This window comes from Microtus ochrogaster, chromosome 4, assembly GCF_000317375.1.
Source record: "Microtus ochrogaster isolate Prairie Vole_2 chromosome 4, MicOch1.0, whole genome shotgun sequence".
Classification (NCBI taxonomy): domain Eukaryota; kingdom Metazoa; phylum Chordata; class Mammalia; order Rodentia; family Cricetidae; genus Microtus; species Microtus ochrogaster.
This window is the reverse complement of record NC_022011.1, coordinates 42,607,393-42,632,316: the sequence shown is the minus strand read 5'-3', so window position 1 is coordinate 42,632,316 and position 24,924 is coordinate 42,607,393. Positions and strand designations below refer to the sequence as shown.

Here is a 24,924-nt window from a genome sequence, read left to right as displayed (position 1 = left end):
GAAAACAAAGTGATTTAACTATTAATCTGACTTCAGAGTACTGTAGTTTGTACATTGTCAACAAAAAATAAATGGTCTCTATATCTTACCACAAAAACTACAAAGCAAGATTTATCTTCCAATAATAGTCTATTATATTGAAGCCATCTTAGATATAATATAGTGCAAAGTAGAAAAGTATAGTAATTTATTAGGAATGAAATTTTTAACATAAAAAGGACAAAAGCATAAAATCTAATAGACAAACTTTGTAATCTTAACTTGGAATTATAACTATCAATGTGAACTGTATTTGTCTTTTTTCAGAAAATAAAAGTAGTAATAACTTTTTACATTGCAAGAATTATGGTAATAGTGGTAAGTACCTTTAGTAGCAACAGTAAGTACCTTTAAGGCCTATAGTATGGTCTTTATATATCTTTCCCTAATAAAAAGAACCACAGTGCTTTGTGGTTCTGAGTTTAGTCTCACGTCTGGTGCAAGCAGTCCAAAGTAAGCCAGTTTGTTATAGCAGAACTCAAGCGACTATAAAGCTAGTAATGGAATCTTGTCAAAGGGACGAACACAGGAGTTAGTGTGAAAGGGAAACCCGCTAGACAGACATGGTACAATTTCATAATCAAAAAGTAAAATATCTGACAAAACACACAACTGTCATTGTCTCTGTCTGTCTGTCTGTCTGTCTGTCTCTCTCTCTCTCTCTCTCTCAAAGAAAGGCTTCAATCAAACACAAAAGAAAAACAGGAAACAAATTAACCATTATGTGCATCACTGGAGACTACTGAGGCCCCGCTTCATCACTCTGGAAATTGATAATTAAAGGCAAAGAGTTACACATTCTATACTGATGAACTGTATTTCAGCATAACCAAACAGTCCTAGTGAATGGAATAAGGTCAGAGTTCTGATAACAGAAGAAGTCAAAGGCTGGGAGTGAATGCTGGATATGATCAAAGTATACTCTAGACATACATGGAATTCTTTTAACTTTTAAAAAGATTTATTTTTATGTATATGAGTGGCTCTATCTGTATGCACACCTGCGTGCCAGAATAGAGTATCAGATCCCATTATAGATGATTGTGAGCCACCATATAGTTGGCTGGGAATTGAACTCAGGACCTCTGGAAAAGCAGCCAGTGCTCTTAACTACTGAGACATCCCTCCAGTTCCTACATATATGTAATTTTTAAATAATTTTTTTTTATTCTAGCCAGGTTGGCAGGAAAGTGTACACCTTTATTCCCAGCACTTAGGAGGCAATCTGATTTCTGTGAGCTCAAGGACAGCCAAGTCAACAGTAAGTTCCAACCCAGCCATCGACACACAGTCAGGTTTTACCTTTAAAAAACAAAAAGGCTGCCTGGCGGTGGTGGCGCACGCCTTTAATCCCAGCACTCGGGAGGCAGAGGCAGGCGGATCTCTGTGAGTTAGAGACCAGCCTGGTCTACAGAGCTAGTTCCAGGACAGGCTCCAAAACCACAGAGAAACCCTGTCTTGAAAAACAAAAAAAAAAAAAAAAAAAAGGTTCTAGTCCATCAACTTAACCATTAAAGACTGTGATGGTGCATGCCTTAAATCCCAACACTAGGGGAGGGAGAGGCAGGTAGATCTCTATAAGTTCAAGGCCAGCCTGGTTTAGAAAGTGAGTTCCAAGATAGCCAGGACTGTTTACATAGAGAAACCCTTTCTGGAAACACACACACACACACACACACACACACACACACACACACACACACAAAGTTCTGGCTAATAAAAGCAGGAAAAAATTAGAAATTGCCATCTTTCAACTCCTAAGAAATTCAGTTAATTCAAGTACTGACCATCCATGTATGGTAAAACTCAGATGGTAAAATGAGGAGCAAATTTACTACGCAGAAAACATCATCACTAGTACTAAAAAGTGGTTGCTTAAGTATTGTTTTGGCAAAAAAAAAAAAAAACAATCAAGGGTGGTTTGATGCAAAATAAATCTAATCAAGAGTCAGAAAAAATAATAGAACAGGGAAATAATCAGCAAAATCCAGAGTACAGTACACTCAATAGTATAGTGATTCTGAGTTCGTTAGTGGCATGTGGAAACAAAGGGGAAGAAATGAGGAGACATTCAACTATCATCCCAACCAAAGACAGCAGTACTCCTGCTTGGAACCTGATTCAAACAATTCATAACTCCCCCAGAAAATTCATATTTTAGGCAATCAACAAATCTAACAGGCTTCACATATTAGAAATTAAGAAGGTGTTGCTAACTGAAGTTTTGTTAACTTGGTAAAATGTGGCAGTAAAACTGTCTTAAAGAATGTCTTGTTTGTAATACAGATTTACATATATAAGGATGAAATGACTTGGTGTGTCAGAGCAGGTCTTTTAGTTGTTGTTGGTTGGTTGATTTGGTTTGGTTTTTTTGTTTTTTGAGACAGGCTTTCTTTGTGTAACAGTCCTGGCTATCCTAGAACTCGCTTAGTAGACCAGGCTGGCCTCTAACTCACTAAGATCCACCAGCCTCTGCCTCCCCAGTGCCTTTCTTTAAGCATGTGCCACCACCGCCCAGCTCAGAGCAGATACAATATTCAAGAAAGAAAAAGTTATATGTGAGATATGAAGCAAATATAGAATGAAGGTGTTTAAAGCTGGGTGGTGAAAAGGAGGTCACAGTTTTCTCTGCTCTGTATTGAAAACTTTTATAATAAAAGGTTAAACATGCAAACTGGTAAAGAAAACAGAACCCTGTGAGCTCTAGAGTCAACTTTCTAGTCAGGAAGCCGAGTGCAGTGGATCTGGACAAGAGGGCTGACCTTGTCAAGCACATCTTTTTCTGGAAGATGAGGGAAGAAACCTTCCATTTATTCAGTCTGCCTGGGACAACACACATAGGGCAGGCGAAGTGTCTAGGACACAAGGACCACAGCAAACATCATCATTAGTACTAAATAGTGTTAGTTTAAAAGAATAGCAAAGGCGCCTGAATGGTTCTTTGTATAAAAACTGTGTTTATTTTCTGTCAAAACACATTTCATTTTGAAATCCACTAATATGCAAATACAAACCACCTATAAATAACTACTCCTTTCTTATCATTCACCTCTTTGAAAGTGAGTAAGCGCAAACATTGCTACCCCAATGAACACAAAGAGGGCAAAGCATTTGAAATTTTGCATTGTTTTTAATTAAACTTCACTAACCACAGAGCTAGAGTACTGGCTGCTCTTCTAGGTGAGGGGCATGAGTTCAATTCCCAGCACTCACATGGCAGCTTACAGCTATCTGTAACTCCAGTTCCCAGGGATCCAAAGCCCTTTTCTAACCTCCACAGACATCAGATATGCATGTGGTACACATACGTGCAGGCAAAACATTCATATATAAAACATAAATAAGCCGGGCGGTGGTGGCGCACGCCTTTAATCCCAGCACTCGGGAGGCAGAAGCAGGCGGATCTCTGTGAGTTCGAGACCAGCCTGGTCTACAGAGCGAGTTCCAGGACAGGCTCCAAAGCCACAGAGAAACCCTGTCTCGAAAAACAAAAACAAAAACAAAAAAATAAAATAAAATAAAACATAAATAAAATGTTGACTGGACAGTGATGGAACAAGCCTTTAATTCCAGCACTCAGGAGGCAGAGGCAGGTGGGTCTCTGTGAGTTCAAGACAAGCCTGTTCTACAAAGTGAGTTCCAGGACAGCCAAAGCTGTTACACAGAGAAACACTGTCTCAAAAAAACAGTAAATAAATAAATGTATTTTTAAAACTTCATTACCCAAATATTATCAACGTTTTTCTATAATTCTTCATAGTTAATTCTAAACTTCAGTTCGCTTTTACAATGAAGAGCCAAGGATACAGATGACCAACAGAGCGTTTGCCCAGGATGCCTAAAACCCTGGGTCCAACCCGCACTTCAATAAAAAAAAATATGAAAAAAATTAAATAACTAACTGAAAAATCTAATAAACATACATACAAAGCAATTTCTGCCTCTTTTCAACTTAAAGTTCAGACATATTTCTCTAGTTTCTAAACAAAACCAGGTGTATGTTCATGTTATATTTCATGTTTTACATTATACAAAATATCCCTTTTAAAAGTAAAAATTGCACTGAAGTCTACAGAGCTGAGGCAACTGATAAATTTTTCCTTTCACTTTTAATCAGGCTTCTTGTTGTAAGAGCTCAGCAGACAGTGACGCGAGACACTGCCTCCCAACTTCAGTTCACCTTTGCAGTTCCACAAGGGACACCATGTCAAGATTGTTCAGCTTTTTTGATGAGTGCTGCGTGGGTAACTAATGTGTAAATGCAGATATGTATAGAAAGCACTTTTGACAGTGATGTATTGCAGCTGGTTCCAGATGTCGGTAAGAGATGCTTGGCCAGGCAACTGGGGCTCCACTGTCACAGAGCAGCGCCAGAACCACACCACTCCTCAAACTAGGGCTCAGTCCCATTAACTATTACTGTATTCCTCTCAAAATAATACAAATATTTCTGTTGTATAGCTCATGCTTTAAACATAACAACTGTTTGGCTTCCAAAGGTAAACTGCAGAGAGTTTACTGCAGTACTAAAATTCAGTGTATGGTCATCTGCCATAAGAAGACCAAATTACACCAAAACCTCAATAGATACAAAAATATGAGCAGCCCTTAACTAGAAAAGTAAATGTTGCATTAACCGCCCAGATCTGAATTCCTAAAAATAATCATCAACATGGCACACCTATCAAAGTAATTTTAAGTTAGATCATCAAATTTACTTTCTCTCCTGTTGCTGTCTACACACTTGACAGCTGTTTGCCAGCTGCAGGGACTCTAGGAACTAGATGAATTCTGAAACGACCTATTTTCAGAACACAATCCTGAAAAAGAAGAACGACAAGCATGTGCATAAATGAAATTTCTGGCCCAAGGACTAATGAAATGCAAAACGGTGCTCACCAAAGTTTAAAGTGAAAATACATTATTACAACTGTGCAATAAAAGACCTTAAACCTTTAAAATTGATAAAGCTATGTTTTTTACATAAAAAATGTTGTAACACAGCTCCAACATAAGCATTCGGCCTGCTGAGAATTCTTTAAAACAACCTGTCTGTCTCCCTCTTCTTTCAGTGCCCAACTCCCAGCTCCAATCAACACAGTTCTCAAGGGATCACCCACAGCTGCATGCTCACCATGTGGTTTTGATAGAAGGCATTTCTCACTGGCCAAGGGGACTGCGGGAAGCATGTGTTCTATTCACCCTAGAACAAAGAAGGTGACTTACCTTTCTGATTTTCACCTCCAATCAAAGGTTTGAAAATACGTTAATAGAAATACAGGCAAACATATCCATCTGCATGTTTAGAACTCTGTGTTTCCTTTTACCTTCTAATAAGCTGAATACATCGAATATTCTAAATATATCATAAAACTTTTAACCTTGAAGGAAAAAAACCTTGTGGCCAATATCTTCCTATTATGAGTAAGTTGTTTCTCTATAATGCAAAGTCACTGTGTCTGATCTAGTACAACTTAACACTAATCAAGATTTGAGCCACTTTTACACAAAATCATAAACTGACTTAGGGACTTTTTAAATTCCTGTTTATCAAGTGAGCAGTGGTGATGTCATGTCTTGATGTCAGAAGGCAAGACACATCTCACACAACATACATTTAGAAGGTCAAAAACTACAATCATTGCTCAGTGAATATAAACATATTTAACAAAATTACGTTTGTATCTATTTTGTCAGTTTGTTAAAAACCCCAAATAATCCCTAACATCAAAAGTACTCTCCCACAAAAATATTAAAACAAAATAAAAGTTATGTATAGTCAGCAAAGTTTAAAATTTGAAACTATTGACAACTATAGCACTTGAGGATATAGAGGGGCCTAAGTCGAGTTTACAATAAGGATATAGGAAAGGAGGTGGATTAAGCTTCTGGTTCTTGAAAAACACGTAATTCCAAAACAATGTTTTATACCAAACAGCATAAGTACCAATGGTGATGTCAACCACTCTGAAAAGCTACCTGAGAACACCTAGAGAAGTTGGATATTATACTCTACAACCTATCTCTAGTTTCCTATCTTAGAGAAATTCTCCTATACTACCAAAAATATTGTTCTAGTTAGGTTTCTATTGCTGTGGTAAACACTGTGACCAAAGAGGCTTGGGTTGTAAAGAGTTTATTTCAGCTCACAGTTATAGTCCATTATGAAGGAAGTCAGGGCAGGAACCCAAACACATGAACTCCAGGAGAGGCCATAGAAGAGTGCTTCTTACTGCCTTGTTCCTTGTGCCACTCTCACAATATAGAACCCTGGGCCACCCGCCTGGAGGTGGCACTACCCACAGTGGTCTGGGCCCACCCACATCAATCATCAATTAAGAAAATACCACACACACTTGCCTACAGAAAAATCTTATGCAGTCATTTCTCATTGAGTTTCTCTTGTGTCCTTATAAAAAACTAACAAGACCAATTGTGTTTCTTTGGGAGTGTTTGTGGGGTTTGTTTGGATTTCATGTGTATGAGTGTTTTGCTTACATGTATGTATGTCACTATGTGTGTACCTGGTGCTTGCAGAGGTCAGAAGAGGGTATCAGACACCTGAAACTGGTGTTATAAACCGTTATGAGCCTCCTTGTATATGCTCAGGTTCTAGCCACCAAGCCGTCTCTCTAGTCCATGTTTGTTTGTTTGTAACTCAAAATCTCATGTATCCCAAGTTTGTCTAGAAGTCGCTATGTAGTCAGGGATGATCTTGTGCTTCTGATCCTCCCTCTACCTCCAGGGTTCTGAGGTTATCACTGTGCACCACCATGCTCACTTTATGCAGTACTGGAGCTACAGCATATTCTAGGCAAGCAGTCTACCAATCAAGCTACTTCCCGACCCCAACTATACTTATTATAGCAAAAGGTCTGAAAAAACTATACATTCTTAACAGTACAATGACTATGAAGCCCATCTGCACAGTGGAATACTATATAGCAGTTAAATGAAATTAACCCACAGGTAACAAACTGAATACACTTGGGGAAATAGTAAGTACAAAGAACAGGCTATAAAAAGTCATTCAATGTGCATGTTTCACACATGTTATTTTATATCAATGCTAAAATGCTTTAAGCACAGCATGAAAGCACTTGAAGTGCACATGAAAATATTAATATACCAACTATAGGACAGGCACTCATTTCATTCCTATGAGTAAGAAAGCCAGTGGTCTGAAGGAATACCTCTACCACATGCAATTTGGGTCTTTCTTATTATTTTTGTCTTTATTATCATTCTTGATGGTTTTTTTTGTTTACAATATTAGAAATTGAGCCTATGGCCTTAAAAATGCCAAGCAAGCACTCTACTGCTTAGATATCATAGACCTTTCTTTCTTTAATTTTTAATTTTGAAATGAGGTCTAAGTTTCCCAGCCAGGCTTTGAACTTGCAAAACCTGCCTTAGACTCCCAAATACTTGAAATTGCAGATCTAGACCACCAGTCGCAGCTCATAACAAAGTATTTAAAGCAAATATAGCAAAATATCAATATTCATTAAATTTAACAGGAATATGGATAACTGTATTTGAAATATTTCACAATCAAAAATTAAAATAAAAAGTTTCATATGCACCAATGATATCATTTCAGAGTGACCAATCAATACCTCATTCAAATACATTTTCGTGCATGGTATAATTTTGTTAGGTTGGAATTGCGCTCATAATTTCTGAGGGACAGAATAATCTCTTCTAGTCAGATCTTCTTCACACGGGAAGCTGAACTGCTTAAGGCCTTAGTGCTGACAGTACTATCATGCATCTGCAGCATTCCTAAGATATATTTTCAATGTAAAAACTCCCCTAATCTCCAATGACCCAACATTAATTGGTGAATAATCCAAGCAGGCTACAATGACTACACATTTTAATTTTTTCTTTACATTTATTTTGTGTGTGTGTGTGTGTGTGTGTGTAGACAGCTTATAGGAGTCAATCTCCTATGATTCAGGGGACTGAACTCAGAGCACCAGGCTTAATTCCTTTATACAATGAGTCATCTTACCAGTCCAGTACTATGCACTTTAATAAATTTTCATTCTAAAATAAGAAATATTTTTACAAATAAATAATCCTATATATGTGAAGGAATTGAGCAATGAAAACTGTAAATTAACTACACTACATTCTTTCTACGATATTCAATTCCAACAGTTTTCTCCTGAAAATAATGGTCTTACTATGGAAATGAGCTAATATTAATGCTATTCGCCTCTCTCTTTCAAAGATATTGTGCAAGAACTTAACTGACTGAAAACTGACACCCACCGCTAACATTTAGAAAGTATTTTCCAATGCAAAATTAAATACATTTCCAGGATCTTCTAGAAAAATCCCCAAATAAGATGCCAAAACTAGGGGAAGCTACACTAAACTTGGTGATAACACAATCACGGATGATGCCCCAATGCTGTCATTGAGAGCAGAAGAAGAGCGGACACTCCTGACCAGCAGTCTAGCAAAAGCAAAAGTGATGCAAGAGCACTTCCTACACCAGTGCAGTAAAGGGTCTCCTGGTGCCCACCTCCTGAAGGCCACTCAGGCTCTGCAAGGTCAACCTGGGGTGTATTTCATAATATTTTGAAAATTCAGGTTGCTTTTTCTGTTCTCAATTGCTCATGTATACAATGAACACGGTAGGAAACAATACAAACAATAATATCATAATAGAACAAGATGTAGACTGATATAAGAACCAAGCTATGGAAGCCCGACATTAAAGAGATTTACAAAAAAAATAAAAAATAAAACAATATCATTCGTCTAACTAAATTTTTATTTTGGAAAAGACTGTTTTCCATTTTTAAATATTATTTATACCAACATGCAATGGTTTTCTTACTATTACTTTAGAATTAACTTGTCAAACACCAAAAGATACAATAAGTGCTCACAAAGGCTCTCTGGGATTCTCAGTAATCTTTAATGATCCAATGGAAAGTTGATTAAAAAAAAGTTTGAGGATCAGCAACCTGAATCACAGACGGATAGGGAGAATTAAAGGACTGGTCACTGTAATTTTCACCAGAACAACAACAGGCTCAGACAATGAGATTCACCGTTGTTGTTACATAACTGCAACAGGGTCACCAGAAGCAATGCTGAAACCAGGCACTTGGGGGGATTTTCATTTTGTAGTAAGTATTAAATGAGATGGGGGAGAGACAAAAATCATTAGTCAAACTGAATCTAGCATATGGGCTTCTAGTATAATAGATCCTAATATTACCAAGAAAGATCTGTGAACTTCTTCACAAACTGAGAAGATCTGGGAGTAGTCTTAAATACACCCAAGACTTCCAGAGTTCTCTTAGCTTTAGGCGTTAGGAAAACAGTATCAATAACCAAGTGCTCCGAGCATACCATTTCATTATAATAGCTGTTCACTGTCTTACAAAGACAAACTGCCTCTGAAATCAGAATCAATGGTGGAACAACAGAACCCCGAATCCAGCATACCTCACAGATTAACAGGTACCACAACAAGGCAGACTGTGTTACAGTTTTCACACTGGTGCCCCATACCTCTTCCACACTTGCCTAATTCCCTGCTTTGGTTATTTTTTTGTCTCATCGAAATCCATTGGCCTACTTGTCTCTAATAAAGTTACTATCAGTCTTTTCAACACTCCATCTTGGAACAACTGTTCTTGTCACCATTATTTTGCAGATTCTAAACATCAAAATAAAAACATATTGAACCCCTTTGAATACTAAAAGAATTTTTTAAAGACACTATACCCAAGCAGGTAACCACAGAATGTTCACTGAGGTACTGCAAGGTTATCTGGCTTTTAAACAGACTCAGAAAAAAAACCTTACATGTCAACTTCTTGCTCAACTTAGCACAAAAGACATTAACACTATCCACCTGAAGAAAATGTAATCTCTCTTTTTAAATGTTCATGTGATATATATATCTGGATATTTCTAAAATTATTTTTGTTCTAGCATTCATATGAAAGCAAAAGATTCTGTTACTATGGCACTGTCCCAATGGAGAGAAAACATAATCATACTGAACCTGTTCTCAGCATAGCATCTACAGGAGTGAGAGCATCGACAACAGTTTCACCATCTGACTGTGACAACTCCTTAGTGATATTTTTAAAGCTTGGTGACTGCAATAAACTTTAAAAATATTGATAATCAGCAGCAATGTTTGTTATTTTGCTACTATAACAAAATAATATGTATTTCTATTTTTCCCAATGCTGTATTTGAGTTCAAACACCACAGAGCACCACATGCAAGAGGAACACTTGCTAGTTGGGCTAAGATAGGTAGTGGAGAAGTCATGAATGGTAAAGTACCAACAGAAATACACAACAAACAAGTACATCCTAAATTGAACCCCAGCCAAGCATGCCTGTAAGGCCAGTACATGGGAAGTGACGGCAGGAAGATCAGGAGTTTGAGACCAGTCTGGATGATCTTAGATACTATCCCACACACAGCTGAGATGAATGGCCCATAAAATCCCAACACATTTACTACCTACAGTGTGCTTCATAATACCGAGTGCAAGTTGGGATTGAGACTATGATACTACTTATTAGGCAGCACTTTAATGAAAAATCAAATATAATCAAAACAAGGTTAAACTGAGTCTCCGTATTAAAGAATGAGAAAAGATCAACAAGATGTATGTAGTTCTTAGATTTTATAGCCATCCTAGTATGGTTAAATTATAATCCAATTTTAATCCAAAAGTACTTTTCCCTTTAAACTTTCTCTAAACAACCAATTATTTATATTTTTAAAAAAGTGGTGTGCATGATGACATACACCTTTAATCCCAGCACTCAGACAGCAGAGGCAGATGGATCTCTGTGAGTTCACGGCCAGCCTGGTCTATACCAGGGCAGCCAGATTTATATAAAAAAATACTCTCAAAAAAATTAAAAAAATAAAAAACCAACGTGGTCAGTATGGACCAAACATGCAGCAAACTCGGGGAAGTGCTCGCTATCAGGCTAAAGAAATGTGGGACGTTTTAAAGAGGTGGCACGCTCTTTTCAGTCAAAGTGCTATTTACAATGAAAATCAGTACCTAGGTAAAATATTTTTTTGATGATGGAAAGCACCTTCCTTAAAAATAACTTTCAAAGTCGGGCGATGGTGGCGCACGCCTTTAATCCCAGCACTCGGGAGGCAGAGGCAGGTGGATCTCTGTGAGTTTGAGACCAGCCTGGTCTACAGAGCTAGTTCCAGGACAGGCTCCAAAGCCACAGAGAAACCCTGTAGCGAAAAACAAAAAAAATAAATAAAAATAAAAAAATAACTTTCAAGAACAAGTAAAGAATTTTTCAGATCTCATGTACAACAGAGCTGGAAGATTGTCTCTGTGAAGGCAACTTGCTCAGGCTCCTTAGTCAAAGCTCTACTGGGGCAACAGGACAAAGTTCTTCTCTCAAAGATACAGAGAAGTATCTGTATGCTAAGGTCAAACTTTTACCCAAAATCTCTGTAACACAGGAATAATAGAATGCAGTCAGAAAAAAATGAGTTTTTCTCTGCCACATTCACCTTTAAATATTAAATTTTAATTTTTCTTATTTAGGAAAAATTACATAACCCTTCATAGCAGTTTAAAAATAACTCCACTATTAACACAAGCCCTTTATTTAATCACAGGCTAATTTACTCCTGACAGAAAGTAAATTCCACTATTTTCTGTGAGGCTTTATGAAATTGCCATCATTTTTAATTAATTCTTAATTAAAATATATTACACCACAGCTTCTACCCATCTCTCTTGATATTCTAACATAATCAATTCAAGACCATTTACATATCATTAATTAAAAGCCTTCCTCTCTCATCCTTAAAATCATAATGAGGCTCTATTTCTCATTAGCAGCCTTTAAGGGATAAAATAACAATACAGTCAAGAGAGAATGGTAACTTTTTAAAAAAATTACACTTTTAAAAATTATACAGTGGACAAAGTGATTTTAAAAAATTTCTCAACTCTAAAGAATCCTTGAATTCTTTCTCTAATGTTCTTCACAAGGAAAAACACCAGAGCAACAATTGGCTATACTTTGAAATTAATCTTAAAATGAAGTAACAGTAAATTAAATAAAAACAGGAGCATTTTGATACCAGGAGAAACTAAATATATTTCTTTATTTGAACACACACAATTCTTAACATAAAGAACAAACAAAAAACACAGGCTGATGCGAAAAATACACAATTACCACCACCTTGCCTTCATTTCCATTTTTACAAACTGTCCTAATTATTAATGCTATACCTCAAACCTTGTATAGATTCTGTGCTCCCAGCTCTGAAGCTTTAAGCAGTAGTTAGAAAAACACATTTGAAATGTGTAACTATGTAGCTCTGAATAGCAAGCCACTGTCAGACTACAGCACCCAGCGTCTGCAGCTGCAGAAAGAACTGAGACAGGAGACAGCAGGAAGTTCTATAATTAAACTCCAGAGCTGCATGTTTTACACATTCTTAAATGAGCTGTGATATATTGTGGCACTATAAAAAGTTATCATTTATTGGTAATGAAAGGTAAAAATTAACCACCTATTCAATGATTTTTACCTCTTCAGAAGGCTTTAAAGTCAAATGCAGCTTGTGAGATTTATAATAACTCGTGACTTTTAACCCACTATTTTCAATATTTTCTCTGTAAGTTAAAAAAATTAGTACAATTTCAACTATGATTACTTTTATGGATTAGTATAAAATAAAATTTCATTGAGTGTTCTTCCTTGGAGCAACTGTGTAGTCTTTTTTGCAATACTACTAAAAAAAAAAAAAAGACTAAACTAAACCTCAATTTGTTCAGTTTTTTGGTCATTATTCACAGTTGTATATCAAAACCAAACTAAATATATAAATAGAAGAAATCAGGTAATTCTAAAAATGTCCCCCCCTCAAAAAAAAATAATAGCACAAAATAGAGGCAAAGTAAAGCCAAGTGCCTGTTTTGGTAATTTGATGCAGACTGTCGCCGGCATTAACCGTACCTAGGTGTCTCATATCAAGCAGATCAGATTTATATCACTGTCTTCTGTCAAATGCAGGTGCTCCACCACAGCTTGTCAAGACAGCCTGTCTGAATCTTCACACGTCAGGCAGAATCACAGCACTTGGTGTTTTGGTCTGTTGACAGCAATTTATTTTGATGTGTTGTCACAATATGGAATTCTTCGATGCTCTGCACTGTGGTGCCAATAAGTCCCACTATACTTTTTTCTACTACAGATGCTACAAGTTTAGTAAAGGGAAAGAGGAAAGTTATAAATTCTTTCTCTTAAGCTTTTCACAGGGGAAAGAAACAGAAAAATGATTGGCGATTATTTGAAATTAATTTTCAAATGAGGCAATCAATAAGTGAGATAAGAAACAGAAACATCTTGGAGACTTAAAACTCCTTTCAATAATCACCTAACTAGCCAGTCTTTAATCCCAGCACTTGGGAGGCAGAGGCAGGCAGATCTTTGTCAGTTCAAGGTCAGCCTGATCTATACCATGAGTTCCAGGCCACCCAGGCCTACATAGAAAGACCCTGTCTCAAAAACACTAAATATTAATAATAATAATAATCCCCTAATAAGTTGATTTCAAAGTGGAAAAGAGCACTGAAAGAAGCACAGCAGAATGTCTGGAGACATTCCCTACTCCCACATTCACCTTAACATAATAAGCAAACAAGCAGGGTGCAGGAACACCAGCAACATTATCAGGACACCAGGGACTTTGGAGATCCAGTTCTGCACTTGGAGTAGAACATCCTGAGACGACACTGTAGCTCAGGTTGCTGACCACTATGGCCAGCTGTCTTCTCAATCACTTGACAATGCTTATTTCTCTTTTTATGTTTGTTTATTTGTTTGTTTTTATTGAGCTATACAGTTTTTTCCATTCCCCTTCCTTCCTCCCCTTTGCCCTGTTGACAATGTTTATTTCAACCCCACAGTAAGGGCCTCATGTCAGCCTGTGTACAGATATCTATTTTGCACCAAAGTATAAATGCAAGCATCAGCATTGCAAGCAATTGAGATAATAAAAAGAAATCAATTTTTTTCAAAATCCATTTTCCAGAAATCTGTAGAAATTCCTCTAAGAATATGAAATATAACTCACATATGAAATACAAACACAGGAGACTAAGGCAGGAACATCACAAGCTCAAGGCTAGGCTGAAATACATAAAGAGACCTTGTGGAAATAAACGGCTAAAGTGCCAGGACAGCTTAGTATTTATCATAAATAAAGCTCAGAAAAGTCCTTAATCTTGTAATCTTCCTCGATATCATATTATAAATTTTCATATTAAGAGTTCCAATCTAGGCTGGGTGGTGGTGCGCACATCTTTAATCCCAGCACTTGGGAAGCAGAAGCAGGTGAATCTCTGTGAGTCTGAGGCCAGCCTGGTCTACAGAGAGTTCTAGGACAGCCAGGGCTATACAGAGAAACTCTGTTTCAAAAAACAAACAAAAAATAATAATTTCAATATAAAATAAACTTAAGAAAACAGTAAAGATAGAACAGTGTATACACAAAAAACCGCAGATGCTGAGGTGGGCACAGATGTACCAACATCCCTTCATGCACCCATCCTTACATACATCTTCTCTTACAATTAGAGACACCAGCACGTCTATCATTCCTGCTTCCACAGTCACTCTAATACATCTAAAGTCAGGAACCCTTAAAAACAATATGAAATATCACCCTGAAAAAATTTCTAACTAGAAGATTGTTTTAGGGGGCTGAAGAGATAGATCAGCAGTTGAAAGGACTGGTTGCTCGTCCAGAGGACCCAGGTTCAATTACCTACACCCACATGGCAGCTCACTCTCCAGTTTTCCAGGGGATCAGACACCCTCACTCAGACATACATGCAGGCAAAACACTACTGCACAATAAACATACAAACAAATAAATAAGATTAGTTTTATATTTGTAATTATATCAGAAAATAAGATTAAAAATAAAAAGTACATAAATGCATGAGCAGTAAATGCCATAGGTCCAAATAATAAAATCTTTCTTTGTAAAAAAATAAATTCTAGGACATTTGCAATATTATGGATATATGGATTAAAGGAGGAAAAAAATGAACTCTGACCTCAAAGCACCAAGCACAACTAACATACAAAGCTCTAACTCTATCACTATAAGTGGCTGTGCCCACAAGTAGAGACTCTAGTAATAGCTATTATCTATGGCTGGTGGAATTTTATTCATCAGAACTTATCTCTGAGGAATTCCACTATAATGTTTAATCTAACAATCTTTACATCTTCTCTGTGAGGCAAGTGGGTAGTAAAGCAGATGGTGTTTTGTTGTCGATTTTTTTATTTTGTAGAACAAGTAAAACTAAGATTTTACTAAGTTGGAATCAAAGCTGAACAAACATTCCCAAACTTAAATGATTCCATTAAATGATATTTTGTAAATTCTTAAACAGTGGTCATTTTGCACAATTCTGGGAAATGCCATGCACAAAGTACACTACTTGTGATGCAACCTAGAGATTATACAATACAACAAATCTGTGTTCAAAGACAGTCGCAATGAAATTACTCTGTGTGTGTGAATATGTGTTCCTTCCCCAAAAGACAGCTCAAGGCCTCTTCACACACATCATAGCTTTGAGTCCACCTCCAGGATTTCTAGGAAAACAGAGCTTTGAATAGTGCAGGAATATAAGACATACATATTCAATAAAGATTTTGTAGCAGTCTGATGTTTATCTAGTAAACATGACAAGTAAACAACAAATACATGTCAGCATCAACTGTATCCAAACTGTATACCTCACACACTTTAAAGACACAAGTCAAGCCCAGTATGATGCAGTTGTATGGTACAGCATGTGCTTTGTATAAGGAAGCTCTGAGTCTGATTTCAGCACCAAAAATAAACGGAAAAGGAGAGGAAGGAAAAGGAACTAACCACACTGGTTTAATCGAGTTATCTACATGTGGCCTCTATGAATCAAAACTACTTTAAAAAAGTAGTAATATGAACACAGAAGACAACACAGAACAATTCTTAATCCTAATTTTGTATCTGACTTTAGCAACAAAGAGCAAGAATGGGAAGTAAGCAAAAAGTATGGATCCAAAGAATTACACAGGTAACCACGATGATGCACACCTGTAATCCCAGCACATGGGAGGTAGAGACAAAAAGATCTGAAGTTATGCTGTTCTGTTTCAAGATTTACTTATGTATTTTATGTATATTGATACTTTGTCTGTCTGTGTATCTACACACCAGACAACAGCATCAGACATTTGTAAGCTGCCATGTGAGTGCTGGGAATTGAACTCAGGGTCTTAGGAAGAGTGATCAGTGCTCTTAACCACTGAGCCATCTTTCCAGCCCAAGATCAGGAGTTATAATGCCAACCTGAGTTACATAGTGTCTGAGGCCAATCTGGACAACATGAATGGCCAGATCTTAAAAAATGCTTCAAGGTGATCCATAGTGGTGCATGCACTTGTGGGGTCAGCCTGGACTTCATGACAAGATTGTCAAAAAGCAAACAAACAAAAAACTGCACACACCTAATGAAAACACACTGAAAGCCCAGGTTTCTCCAAAATTAGTCAGAAAAGCTCAATCACCTAGCATTCTAAAAGATAAAAACATTAAATTAGGATACAGGATAAAGATATGAAACTGATTTAAAAGAAAAAAGCTCAATGAAAAAATATCATGACTATATATAGCCACATATATATATATATACAGTATATGTCCTGACTATATATATTTTATGACTTGTGTTATAAAATAACCTACAATAGAAATAATAATAAAATTGTAGAATAAAGAAAAGATGGTGGGAAACTAAACTCCTCACCATAGAAAAGCTATAGACACAGTTTTAAAATGTTAGAGACTAAGAACCAGGACAGTGGAATTCTTGGACCCGATCAACACAGTATAAAGGTGTTGGGGACCAATAAGAACTAAAATGAGAAGACTTGGGCCTGGATGTCTGTCTCAGTTTCACAACTGCATCCTTCATTGTTCAAGCCCCAGTGTCCGGATGTGTAGAGCAAGAATAATATGCCCCACCTAAGCCAGATACGGTGGTGCATGTCTTTAATCTCAGCATTCGGGAGGCAGAGATAGGCAGTTCTCTGTGAGTTTAAATTCAGCCTGGTCTACATAATTAAACTCAGGAAAGCCAAGACTACATAGTGAGACCTTGTCTCAAAAATATAAATAAATAAATAAATAAATAAATAAATAAATAAATAAATAATTCATTCCAGCACTTGGGAGGCAAAGACAGTTGGATCTCTAAGTTCAAGGCCAGCCTCATCTATATAAGATGGCTGAACACCAAATATCACCTCTCGATCTTCAGGTTCAGGAGCAAACTGGGTTTCACTTCTTCCTTCCTTTCCAAATCTTCATAGGAAAGACATAGCTTAAAGAAAGGGCTTAAATTAACTAAGAATTCTAACACATTTCCAGAACATAAGCAGCAAAGAAGATACTCTACATCCACTATAAGTCACAGGAGAGAAGGCTGAGATTCATGAGAAAGGACTGCCATTGAGACAGGGCCCATTTCCAGCCAAGACTGGGCAAGGGTCCAAGCTTGAACAGTGTGGCAATAAGAAAGGTAACTGTAAATGAAAAGAAAATATGATTAACACCTTAGCCATGTGACTGCTTCCCATACCTTCCATACACAACCACTCACTGCAGAGGATCATTAGCCCCTAGGATAAGGATAAAGACCTTCTTCAAAAATAACTGAAATGCAAAATTAGAAGTATAACAAATGTTTCATAATGAAACTGAAAAAAACTGTAGTATATTAGTGGGATCAAAACTTAAGCAGAACTGGAAATAATACAATAAAGCAAGACCAAAAGAGGCTACAGGGAAGAGGAGCAGTAAATAGGCATAGGGAGGAGGGACAGTAAGAGGCTATAGGGAGGAGAGATAGCAAGAGGCTACATTTTTTTACATTTATAGAAGGGGAATATTTTTATAATTTAAGGTAATTTGCTAACTAGTTGAAAGAGTTCTTTTTGGAATAGATTGATCTAGAAAATTCACCTGTGGGAGATAAAAATCTTACTACCTAGTCTGAAATCCTTTGGCTTTTCAAAAAATTTTACATAATTCTTCAGCCTACGAGGAAGCTGTCTTCCTAAGCACATACTTAGGGAAAGGAATGGAACTGAAAAGTAAGGAAGTTATGCCTCTCAGCATTCTGATGAAAGATGAGTATGCAAAGGGCTATAATTTCCTCAGCCTCGGGCTGAAGAATAGCACTTTCACCACACATTCCTATTCTGCAAGTTGTTAATCAGCATGAAGGTAGATGGCTTAATTATATACAGACCACATTAACGTTTCTGAAGGAGAGTGATCCAATAGATTCCAATTTAAAACATTCTTCATAAAATTAGAAAGGAAATCAAACCTGACGGCCATCCTGGTAGAGAGGTAAAAAGTCACGGTAGCTCTAGGGAGGCAAGGTTATCAACTAGATTTTGATCTAGTACTATTCAATAATCATGAATGCTACTTACTGGGCAGTCTGAAGGCAGCAGCCTCTATTTCTGTTCCAGTTAGTAAGCTATTCACACCTGCAGACAATAGAAATGCCTCTATCTGCAAAAGGGTAGCATCTCCAGGCCATTTCTATCCTCTGAAACAATTCACAGGACAAAAATATTTGGATCCAAATAAGTTACAGTACTCGTCTCAAATAGAAAAGTACAAATTAGGAAAATCTGGTTCTATTCAGAATTGAAATAACACTCTAGCACTCAAAGGGAAAAAATGTAGGTGAATAAACGGGCACATTCAAGTTTATAAACTTAAAGTTAACAGGAGTAAAAACTTCAAAATGATCATAAGTCGGATACCATGGAAGTGTTTTGACACAGAGGACAATCTTCATGAATTTTCAGGGTCCAAAACCGTTACTGACAGGCACTCTTGCCTCAGTGATTGGCCTTTTTAAGGTGCTAGTCAAAAGAACCATGAGGCTAGCCATACATGAATTAATAAGTCTAGATTTCAAGTAGCTAAATTTTAAGAATCAAAAAATATCAAATTATTTTTAATATATTTTAATAAAATATACTCAAAATATCATTTTAATAGTATTTAAGAGATTCTTAATGGGATAATGTACATTCTTTCTGTAGTCTTCAAAACTTTAGTTTTCTTACACCATGACATTTAAAGACATATATTTTACTTTGACAACTTCTTAATTTAAACAAGCACTTAAGTGCACAATAGCCACATGCAGATAATGACCAAAAACTGATTTGAATAATCTTTTCAATTGATAGTTATGACTTCTTGGAGCAAAGGTCTTGGTTCCCATTCATTTCCCACTATTGTGAGGACTAAGCACTCATCTTCTTAGTTAAAAATCCTACATTTCTATTGAGAGAGCCAACTGGATTGGTGGAATGAGCACACTTGTTTTCCTTTGCCCCTTGATGAAACTACCCTACAAAAACAGGGAAATAGGGAAAGCAGCACATAAGAGGTTAGAACCAAGGGCATGACAGCAGTCAACAGCACCACTCTGCTTCAGAACACTAGAAGGTAGGCTTCCATACCTCTGGAACCTGCTCTTGAGACAATTAAATGGTAGACAGCTCTCTGGGACAACAACCTGGCTAAGAGAAATACCTGACAGCTAGCTATCCCTGTCAGCACACTGGGCTGACTGTCTATATCATCCTACAACAAAGTATACCAAAATCAACAAAAACATTATGTGTGTGTGTGTGTGTGTGTGTATGTGTGTGTGTATATATATATATATACACAGGGATAATATCACAGAGGCTGAAATGGATCAGAGGAACCTTGCATAACCTAGATAAATGGTCAGCCACAAGAACAATGACATCATCTACCTCACATATTAAGAGATTTATTTGGCAATATATTAAGAAATTATTACAGTGCATGATGGGAAATTACTGAGTGACCTAAGTGAGACATAACTGTTCCTTGGCAAAGTGAGGAAGGAGGGATAGCAGATGGTTTTTGTTTTGAGTTTTGTTTGTTTGGGACAAGGTCTTGCTATGTAACCTGGGCTACCTGTAATTCATGATCCTATTATCTTTGCCTGCTAAGTCCTAGGACAGGCATGCACTATCATCTGACTTTTAATTCTACTTTAATAATTTCAATTTATTTTTTTAAATCAACAAAATGATATAGTCCTAGAAGTAGCTTTGCATACTTTACCTGCTGCCTGCTACCAACAACTCACCTATGAAACATACACAATAGATGTGTGTAGGTGTACAAATGTGTTTGCATAAAATTTGTCTGAACCATTGAGTCTACATTACATCATGGTTCTTTTTTCCCTACATTATTATACCCCTAAAATGTGATTATTTTCTTCATTATTGTAGAGTTAGAAGCCTGATAAGTATAATACAACACTGTACTTTTATCATAGCTATTATTTGTACCTAGTTTATCAACTGACAAATAAGGTTCTATCATTTTATGCCTCTTCAGTTCAGGATCCACTCTAAGATCACACACTTCATTTCACAGTCAATCGCTTTAGTTAGCTTTAATCTGGAATATTTTTAGAAAACCTAGAACATTGACATTTTGAAAAATAACATCCCTCCTCCCAGTTTGACTTTTGTTTCATGTTTACTCAAGGTTAGAGTTGGGTTCTTCACTCTCTTTGATACACAGGTGGTGCTGAGGTCCTCTCAGGACATCACACTTAAGAGATGCTGGAGGTTTACCTGTCTGTCCTCCTCTGGTGCTGCTAGTTAGTCACGTGGTCCTGAGATCTAAATTCTCTGTACTGTCACTGTTATTCCCATCCGACCCATACCACTAATAAGCAAGCCAGGGAATATATTTTCAAGTCACCTAACTTCCTCCTAATCAAAATTTCTTCATTGATTTAGAATTTATTAAGAATTATTGCCTGGGGGGCTGGAGAGATGGCTCAGCAGTTAAGAGCACTGACTGCTCTTCCAGAGGACCCGGGTTCGATTCCCAGCACCCACATGGCAGCTCACAACTGTCTGAAAATGTAGTTCCACGAGATCTGACACCTTCACAGCAACGAACATAATAAAGTTAAATAAATAAAAAAAAATAAAAAATAAATTAAAAAATTAAAATCTCTCTAAAAAAAAGAATTATTGCCTGGTTTGATTTTCACTATGGTGAGATCTTAACTATGGTGATTGCAAATGGATAAACTCCATTTTCCAGCAGCCCTATGAAGCACAATTAATAAAAACTCAAGAAATTGGGGTTCAACCTGAAGATCAGAAAAGCAAAGCAGCCAGTTACTGGTTCTTACCTTGACCTCAGTCCGAAAATGGCAATCCTGCATCCAGGAATCTCAGAATGAAACTGTGCCTGAGAGCTGTCTCCTCCTGTTTTATAATCCTCTCTAGGGCTCAGATTAAAGGCATGCACCATCTGGTTTCTATGGCAACTAGTGTGACTACTGGGATTAAAGGTGTGTGTTACCACTGCCTGGTCTGTAAGGCTGAGCAGTGGGACTGATTTACTCTCTGATCTTCAGGCAAGCTTTATTTATTAAAATACAAGTGAAATGCCACTACAGCCTTCAGCATCCTATTGTAAGAGTGCTGTTTTCTCTCTAACTCATTTATCTATTATCAGCAAGGGCTCATGAACTCCTATTTAAAATTCATTACCATATATGTTTGGGAATTCAAATTATTCCAGAATTGCTAGTGGGAGCTCTTCAAACTGGGTCCCAATGTCCTTTTGATATGTTCCCAACATCATTTCAGCACTTCCCAACACTCCCACACTGTGAGATGCTTTGCAATCATTTTGTGGCTACTCTGCACCAACCTTGGCATGACTGTTTTAGGGGGAAATGGCCTTAGAGACCAAGATCTATGTACTCATTGCCTTCATTGTTACAGGGATATCTTTGTCTATATGCCTGTTGAGTCAATTTTAAAGAAACAACTCTACTTGCTAATGAAAATTATGTAGACTGTAAGGAGGTGATTAAAGATTTCTGTCTATTCTCAACTACCAGATGAGAAACACTAGCTTGCAATGAAAAAGAAAACGGATGGCTGGGAATATCAGAAATTCAATATTGTATGTTCTGATCCTGGATGGTTGCTAGGAGATACCAAGTAAGAAATGGGATGAATCCAGAAATCTACTGTTTTTCTCCACACATGCTGTGGTTTGCATGTCTGTATTCCTTCAAAATCCATGTTGAAACCTAGTCCCCAAAGCAACAGTGCTAGGAAGTAGTATGACTGTTGGGATGCAATTGGAGAACTCTAAACTCATGATCAGCTAATACCCTTATAATAGGGCAGGAAGGAATCAGTAAGGCTGTTTGCCTTGTTCCCCTTCTGCCCTATGAACACACAGCACTCAAGGTGCCAGCTTCAGAGCAGTGACTGAGCACTGGCCAGACAGCAAATCTGCTTGCATACTGTATTTCCCACTCTCCAGAACTATAAGAAATAGATTTGTTCTTTATATTCAGCCCAGTCTCAAGCATTTTGTTAAAACAGCAAATGGATCTCACTTCCTCCTTCCACTCCTTTGTGGCTTTCACTATTCCTCTAACATACCAGGCAACTTCCCACTACAAGAATTACCCATTTGCCTTTGTTATCACCTAGACTGTTCCTCCCTAGCCACCAGTGTGGCCACTTTATAACCTTCAAATCTGTGAACTCAAGCAAGGGCCAGTCTCTAGCCACCTACCTCCAAACCTAAAAACTGTACCTACATCCCCCTCTAACACTTTCTATGTCTTTCTTTGGCGTTAGTTTTCCCCAGACATCTTTCAGTCTGTATTGGGGTAAAACCAAGTATCTCATGCATGCTAGTCAAGTGTTCATAGCTATTTTTTTATATTTTATTTTGAGACAGGTTCTCACTAAGTTGCCCAGTCAGGCACTAAGCTTGTGATCTTCCTGTTTTGGCCTAATGAGTACCTGGGATTATGAATCTGTGCCACCAGGCACAACCTCTAAGCATTTTGTGCATGCACACACACATACACGCACACACTCACACAGTCACTATGTTCAATCTACATTGACTCTGTTCACCAAAACAAACAAACAGAAAGCTAGCACAAGACCTGAGACTGTATAAGGCTCTGGTTGTTCTAACTAAATCTGTTAAGTCCACAGTCTAAGACCATTAACTTTACTCATCAGTTATACGAAAGCCTAACGTGTGTGAGTACACTCACTGTATGTCACTTATACTTCGATGAACCTAAAATAAACAAGATAGAGGGTAGTGGGAAGTTCATGTCACTAGGAATGTGATAGACTGTAAACGAGGATGTAGCTCTGTCATGGAGCACTTGCCTAGCACCACTCAGCCTTAGTTAGTCCAGTGCTTAGCATAATATACACTCATAGAGATAGAAATTTATATAATAGATTAGAACAAAGCATCACCACTGTCAGACTTGTCAGAACAGTGCAACCCCAATGCAAATTTAAGAAAACATGCTGAGTGGTGGTGGTGCACGCCTTTAAGCCTAGCACTTGGAAGACAGAGGTCCAAGACAGCCAGGGCTACACAGAGAAACTCTATCTTGTGGGGGATAAAAAGAAGAAAGGAAGAGAGGGAGGGAGGAAGGGAGGGAAGGAAGGAGGGAAGGAAGGAGGGAAGGAAGAAGGAAACATCAGCAAGTTCTGAAGTAAAAGAGTATACCACAAAACAATGTATATCCTTTCAGAATGGCAATATCATAAAAACAGAGAAGGGTTGAGGAATTGTTCAATTAAGAGAAACAAGAGGCATGAAAACAAACTAAAGATAGTTCATGCCCATACTTTGAATCCTCAATAATTTCTTTTGCTCTAACACACATTAGTGAGAAGCTTGCTATAATGAGATGTACAGATTAACCAACAGCACTTCATCAATTTTGTATTGTTAGAGAGTTCCTGTCCTTGGAAAATAGGCAGTGATGTTTTTCATGTTAATAAGGTGTCATTTCTGCAACTTGTAAATGATTCAAAAAATGAATAGACATACATATATATGCACATACACATTTAAGACACCGAGTTTTAAAAAGTATGTTATGAAGGGATCATCCTGAAGAAAATACACAGGCTACAAGGGATACTGAAGACTTCCCAACCTCAAACAGAGATCAAAATGTGAGAAAACATCACACAATAATATACATCACTAATTTTATTGTGAAAGAAGAGAGAAAAGGTATTGCATTAAACGTTTATGAAGAACAGTATTTTCGTATATGAAAATGTGATTGAAATTTTATAGTCTTTTGTTAATAGCAGAGATTTGATATATAATTATGGTAATATATACATCAAATCACTTGGAAATCATTCACAAATTTCCAGAGAAAACAACTCTACTACAGACCTACAATACTGAAAACAGTCTGGTATTGGCATAAGAATAGACAGTAGGGCCAATGGAAACAAATAGAAGACCGGGATATCAATTCAGACATCTTCAAACACCTGATTTTTGACAAAGGAACAAAAAAATATCAAATGGAAAAAAGAAAGCATATTTAACAACTGGTGCTGGCATAACTGGATATCAACATGTAGAAGAATGAAAATAGACGCATATCTATCACCATGCACAAAACTCAAGTACAAATGGATCAAAGACTTCAACATAAAGCCAGCCACACTGAACCTCATAGAAGAGAAAGTGGGAAATACACTTGAATGCACTGGCACAGGGAACCACTTCCTAAATATAACCAAGCAGCACAGACACTGAAAGAAACAAATAATAAATGGGACCTCCTGAAACTGAAAAGCTTCTGTAAAGCAAAGGACACAGTCAACAAGACAAAACGACAGCCTACAGAATGGGAAAAGATCT

At 37.2% G+C, this 24,924-nt stretch overlaps 1 protein-coding gene across 2 annotated transcripts in view; it reads right to left on the bottom strand.

Moving 5' to 3' along the window:
• The window catches only part of Pbx3 (PBX homeobox 3), a 188,248-nt gene that overhangs the window by 118,071 nt on the left and 45,253 nt on the right, over nucleotides 1–24,924 (bottom strand). The window lies entirely within an intron of this gene.